Below are 7,517 nucleotides of genomic sequence, written 5' to 3'. Positions count from 1 at the left end.
TAGTAATGCATCAATGATTCTGCGAGTAATGAGCCGATTACAACCGTGAGTGTTGTATTGGAATGGATGTTGAGATTGAGTACCACTAATCGGGTTGTGGTGATGTATAAGTTATTAATGATAGACCAACTAAGCCGAACATTTACCTATGATATATTTATTCGTCCTTATCGATAAAGAGTAGTATTACTATACGAAGAAGGTTGCGGTATAGCAATGGACTCTAGTAACGATAATGTCTAGAATGAAATCCCAGATTTGATTTTCACTGTCTAGGGAGTTTCAATGGTGATTGTTTATAAGCTCGAGCAAGAGCATGGGTTGATAGAACGATGGATGAAATAGTAAAAGATTCAGGAACATGAATTGCGATGCTATAATACTTGATGTTGATATATATACATATATGTTTTGTTCTCCTATGACAAACCTCTATAGTTCAGAGGTAGATTCCAAGCCAGATATTTTGTGGCAGTATTTTTTTTATACAATTCTCTTCAATTAGTTCTTTTCTCTCCTTTTCATTTCGTGTAAGCTGAGAAGAACAACCCTTCCAGAAGGGGGGGGGGTATTGCCGAATGACTATCTATATGTGTGATAGAAGCCTAGTAGGATACCACATGTTGTTTAATTACTTGTCAAGTACTGAAGGCTTGCCACCTTCTGTACTGACTATGCGATGTAACAAGTTTTCATGATCATAGTTATCTCTCAATAAATTCTTTTAATTCTATATGAAGGACCAAGCTTTCGAAGATGGAGGCAGCTAGAGATGAAGTGGTACCACTACGGTGGTATTATGATTCTAACGCGTTCATGATACTAAGGTTGACGCGATTATTAAAAGGTTATAGAACGCTAACGAGCAAAAGTGTAACCAGTATAAAATTAGGTATGGAAGATAGTAACAATTACGAACTGGAAAAGAGTGGGTATTGAGAAGCAAAAGCTATAACGCTAGAAGCTATGATGAGAGACTGTGCAATAGACTTGAAAGAATTTGGAATGATCACTTAACGCAGATTGAGTTTTCTTATGACAATAGATCATATGTCAGTATCGAGATGTCGCTTTATGAGATCCTTGAGGGAAGAAAATGTCGATCTCCCTTATGATAGGATGGAGTTGGAGAGCGTATGATGCTCAGACCAGTAGTGGTCCAAAGGACCAAGGATATAATAGATCTAATCAGAGAAGGCTGGGAGTAGCCCAAGATGGACATAAGAAGTATGATAATTTGACAATGAAAGGACAAAGAGTATTAAGTAAGGGACCTATTGTTGTTAAACGTATCCCTTTGAAAAGCCTTGAAAGGGAATGATGAGGTTCGGAAAGAAAGGAAAGCTAAGTTCACGATTTGTTGGACCTTTGGATATATTAAGATGTATTGGGAAGTTATCAAATGAACTAGCCCTACCCCCGAACCTGCAACAAGTTTGTAATAAGTTCCAAGTATCAATGTTAAGGAAGTATGACCCAGAGGCAAGACATATAGGGGAATATGAACCCGTAAACCTCCGACCAGACGTAACCTATATGGAGCAACCGGGAAGGGTTATAGATTGAAAAGGAACAAGTGCTTAGGAGAAGGGTTATTAAACTAGTCAGAGTTTGGTGGTAGAACCACAATGTGGAAAATTGACTTGAGAGTTAAAAAGTGCAATGCTAAGAAAGTATCCCTATTCAATTTTTTATCTGATTCCAGGACGGAATCCTTTTAAGGAGGAGAGACTATAATAACCCCAAATTTTGGAATTTTTGAAACACTGTTGAATAGTAACTTTTTGCTGATGATGCTGATTAAGGAAAATTATCAAACCACGCTATATAGGAGTACGGTTATGGAAATTCTAAGATCGTATTAGTATTTCATAAAGTAAATGAGTGTGTGTAAAGGTCGTTAGAATTCGAATCCGGACACTTTGTTTTTTTCCCGAAAATCCACCAGATACCGAAATAATTGAGTATAAGGTAACATGATAAAAAAGATTTAAATTCAAGGATTATAAGAGAGTATCATTAAAGGAATATAAAATATTGAGAAAGGTTAGGGGAATCCAAGTAATAAGATCCCGGATATGATCCCTCAATGACGAACGAGAACAAAAGTTAAGCGAACCGTATAACAGATAAGCGGTCATTAGCTAAGTAATTAAGGGTTAATCAAAGAGGTTAGTGGATGATGATGTCATCACATCACAAGGAGAAGCCATGCAAGCATGGTGACATAAGCATGACAAGGAGTTTTGATTTGTTGGTTGATTTATAGCCAAGTAAAACTTACCACGGTAAAAAGCTAATAATTTGCCAAGCCAAAAGGAAAGCAACCAAGCATTTCATTAGACTGTTTTGTGCATGACTTTTGCACCCGAACACTCACTTCCATGAACTTACCATTACCATGTTTAGAAAGTTTATGATTCAAGCTTCGTTTTGATATGTCGTTCGCTTAGATCCGATTTACGGTTTAGGAGAAACGACCATTTTTAAGTAATGGCGTTTCGCGAGGGAACCCTGAAACCTCGAGTAACTTTGAGACCATAACTGAGACCTGTAAATGATTAATCTAAACATTAAACAATTATGTAAGGTGGATTAGGCAGTTGGTAAGGTACTCACAAAACAGTCGCCTTAAAATTCGTAACGGTTAATATTAAAATTGGTGGAGCCAAGGGTACGCAAGCGATTAACGTAAATCGTTAAGCGTATAAGCGACCGTTAGGGTATGAGTGAGTTTTGACTTGTTTCTTAAGCGACCGTGGTCTAATTCCGGCTTATGTTGTTGTTCATAGGTTACCGGACCCACTCTAAGCTTAAGTCTATCCCGGAACACTCAGGCAAGTTTTCTACCCGTATAATTGTTGTTGTGATGTATATATGTATATGCATTATCTTGCGATAAGTGCATGATTGTTATTAGAAAAGCTTGCGATATATTGGAGCATGTTGATATGATATATATGCATGCCTGTTTCGTAATCTTGATACCTTGTTATCGATTCAATTGATTATAAACTGTATAATACCTATGCTAGAGATAAGCAGTAGTTGCGTATACCCTTAGTATAGCGGACCCAACGGTGAACATTTTTCTATACCGGGAGTCGATGTTCCCGAGTATAATATATATATATATTTATATATATATATATATATATCTATATATATATAGTTTTCTATAACTATTAATCGAATAAGGTATATTCGATAGTTTTGAATAATAATCAAACTTATTTTCGATTATTCAAATAAAGATCGTACTTTTGTATCAGTATATCTTTTGTTATTATTATTCGTTTCAAGTATGAGTTTTAAAAATTCTACTTCATTTATTTTTATAAAGATTATCCTTTATGGGAATATTATTTAAATAATAATATTCAGATATTCTCCAACATATCGGGACTGATTTATTTTATTAAATCAACATTACTCCAAACATTCTTAAAAATGTTTTCGAGACTTCAAAATAATTTTAAAAGTTAGAGCGGATCCCAAAACTCGTTTTCAAATTTAAGATCTTCGTTTCGAAGGGGACTTGAATACTCGCTCAAAAATCTGAGGGATCCGGCTCTGTGGTGTATTTTATATTCGCAACGAGGTTGCTGTTTTGAGAAAACAATTTAATTACTTGCCCAACATTCGGCAAGTAAGTCCATCTAATTGAGTCGGCATAAGTGACAGGCCGGGGTACGGTCTATAAAGGTGTGAGAGGCTAGGTGACAGTCCATCACGCGTGAGTGGCCGGGTAACGGTCCAGCACGAGGTCCTAATGCGGCCAGGGTGATGACCGACAAGGAATTCATCCATCTACAATAGAAAAGGTTACTTAATGGGTATCTTTGCTTGATCAACAAGATATCGGGTTTATGCCAAAAATTTTCTTCTTTCCAAATTCATTGGGTATTATAACTCTGTTTATACTTTTCATAACAGAGGTTTTCAAGGAAAGTATGAGATATATATATATAGGTGTATATATATATCGGGACTAAATGAAGTACCTCGTAACTTCATTTCTTTTCAACTTATATCTAGTTAATGATTATAAGTATATTGGAGTATCTTGTAACTTCATATTTTCAACTTATATCTAATTAATGATTATCTTATGCATGACAAAGATTTTCAGAAAAACATGGAGACAAGGTTAGATATATGAGATCACCTTGCAACGATATTTTTATGCAGTTATAAACTGGAACTCTGTGTAAATTATACATGTCAGAGGATTTCAAAGATTTTGAAAGGTATATATGTATATATATATTGAATATTTTGCGACTTCGTCGCATTAAGATATCAAACTTGGTTCATTTCTTCTTGACCAAGACTTTCATGAGTACTATGAGAATGCTCATATATTTTTAATCATTATACATATTATTTTGGTGGGCTTGTTTCTCACCTTTGATTTCTTCTTTCATCACACAACAACAGATAGAAAAGATGAACTAGACCAAGCACCCAATTCGCAAGCGGATAGGAAACGTTCCGTAGTTTCCTGTAGGCGTTGATGCCGCTATAGCTGAGGTAGGAACTACCAATAGGCTAGGTTTTCACCTGTTAATGTACCAAACTTATGTATATTATTAATTGTACTAATGGCAAAGAATATGTAAATTTAATCAGAAACCCTTGTAAGGTGTAATGGTTTATAATTATGGAATAAAATGACTTGTGTTATTTTTGGTATTCATCTCTGAGACTATAACGTGTGGTGTGTGTGTATATTGTGGGGTCACAGTGCGCATTAGTTGGTTGTTTATTAAGATTAAGTGTTATTAAGGAAAATGGAACTTGTGACAACCCGGATCCCCGACCCCGGATTTGGGGGTGCTACAAGTTGTGATAGAAGAGTGGAGAGCTAGGATTCAGTTGGTGGAGCAGGTTTCCCGAAGGAGATTGGATGAGGGACCATCCACTAGTCATGCTGATGCTGAGGCCCGGAGGTTGCATAAGATCATTCGCTAGATGTTGTTTGTGTTAAGAGAGATTCTGGATGATTAGATGATAGTGTTGTTTAGGCAGGACATCTAGTGGAGCCCATGGTTGTTGTTGTTTCCTTTCAGCGCTGGTAGGCTTGGGATACTTGGTCAGATGCCGGGATCCCTTTTTCATTTGTTATATTGTGTTGTATCTCAGGACTTTGTAGTAGTAGTTGTTAGAAGTTAGGGGTAGATAGGGGGATGTTTTCTAGTTTTTCCTCTGTTTAACCCTGCTATATTATTGTACTTTATTTACAGAACTTGCTGTAATCAAAACCTTTATTTATGTACCTTTGGCTTGTTGAATCAACCATATATCTCGTTTCCTATCGTGAACCTTATAAATCTTTATAAAATATTGTGTATACCATGTTTTTATACAACCGTGTTTAAAATTTCATGAAATCGTACCATGTGTCATGAGAAAATACAACTGATAAGAGAAATTATATAGTAATAGGATTGCATGTGCGAAATTGGGTAAAGCTTAAAACCCGCAAAAGTGATTTCGTAGAAAAATATTGTTATATATATCAATGTCATACTATCTTATTGCTAAATAATTGCTCAATCAGGTTTGTAAGAATTGGCCAACTCACCAGATCATCAAGAAGAAGAAATTCAAACCCAAGACCCAGAGCAGAACTAAGAAACCACTATGATGAGCCGACTTGCTCAACTTTTACAACAACCCATAGCCCCTAAAGTTGGAAACTTTAAACACTTTCAATCTGTTCATCCCCTAGAGTTCTTAGGTTTGCCTAACCCGATAAAACCTCAGTCGTGGTTAAGAGAAATGGAAAAAAATGTTTGAGTTAGCAGAAGTTAAGGATGAAAAGAAAGCTCAGTATGCGAGTTATTACCTTAAAGACGAGGCAAGTTTCTGGTGGGAATCTTCTAAAGCTTTGCTTGAAGGAAAAGATTTGTCGTGGGAAAAGTTTACCGAGATGTTTCTGGAGAAGTATTTTCCAAGCTATATGCAAGATCAGTTGGAGATGAAGTTTTTGGACCTTAGAGAAGAAGATATGTTAGTAGCAGAATATGAAGTAAAATTTTCGGAGTTGTCTAGATTTGTACCTGAGTATGTGAATACGGAGGTAAAGAAGGCCAAAAGGTTCCAACAGGGACTTATGCCATGGGTTCAAAGTCAAGTAGCACTGTTGGAGATCAAGAACTATGTCGCCCTAGTGCAAACGACAATGATGGTGGATGGAGAGCGTGAAGCTGTAAAAAGAGAAAATGAAGGTAGGAAAAGGAAGTTTGAGAGCTCGGAACAAGAGCAAGGAAGTTCGAAGTTTAGAGGGAAGTTTGGAAAGAATGGTGGAGGTCAGAACCAAAAGTTTCAGAAATTCAAACCCGGGAACGAAGCTCAGAAGAACTGTTTCCAGAAGGCAGGACAGTCGGGAAATGATTATAGACCTCAGATTCAAGAATGCAAAGTTTTTGGGAAGAGACACCCGGGAAGATGTAATAAGTTGGATGTGACCTGTTTTAGGTGTAATCAGAAGGGGCATTATTCATCCAAATGCCCAAGTGGAGCAAATAAACCTGACTTAACCTGTTTCAAGTGTGGAAAAGTGGGCCATATGGCCAGAAACTGTAAGGAGCCTGTTCAAAAGGCAAATGTTCTTAGGATTGCTGGACCACCGCTCCTCCCAACACCATCAGCTCAACCCAGAGCAAGAACCTTTAACATGACAATGAAAGATGTTGTGCAAGATGTCACTACAAGAAAAAAGTCCATAGACATCACTTTTTGGCCGATGTCTATGTTGTTTCCCAACCGATGTTGATGTCGGTGATGTCTATTCTAGACATCGGTGAATACCCGATGTCTATACTCGATTAGACATCGATTTTAGTTAAAAAACAGATGTCTATGTGTTGATTATTAGAACAAAATGCTATAAATAAATTATTTAATAACTAAATTACACCTAATTAAACATGTTAAACATATCATGAGCTATGTTTTTTGTCACAAAAACATCGATTTTAGTGAAAAACACTGATGTCTATGTGATGATTTTTTACAAAAAATGCTATAACAAAATTATTTAATAACTAAATTACACCTATTAAAACATATTAAACATATATTGAGCTATGTTTTTGTCACAAAAACATCGATAATTTTGACAGAGGTGATGTAAAATGGCATATTAAACATCTGTTTCTTTAATGAAAGGTGATGTCTAATTAAGCGTATAGACATCAGTTTTTTGTAGAATGAAGTGATGTCTATGTATCATTTAGACTTGAACATGTTAGTCTTTCACATCAGTTATTTTCCTTAAACTGATGTACATTGCGTTTTTTGACATCAGTTTTGTTTGGTTAAAAGTGATGTTTATAACGTCACTTGACATCGATTTTATTTTAAACAAAGTGATTTCTATGTTTAATTTAGACTTGAACCTGGATTCCTTTGACATCAGTTTTTTACCTTAAAGTGATGTACATTATCTTTTTTGACATCAGCTTTTCTTAATTAAAAGTGATATGTAAAAAATTTATAGACCAAATTGT

Source organism: Apium graveolens, chromosome 9, assembly GCF_009905375.1.
Source record: "Apium graveolens cultivar Ventura chromosome 9, ASM990537v1, whole genome shotgun sequence".
Lineage (NCBI taxonomy): Eukaryota > Viridiplantae > Streptophyta > Magnoliopsida > Apiales > Apiaceae > Apium > Apium graveolens.
This window is presented reverse-complemented; position numbering follows the sequence as displayed.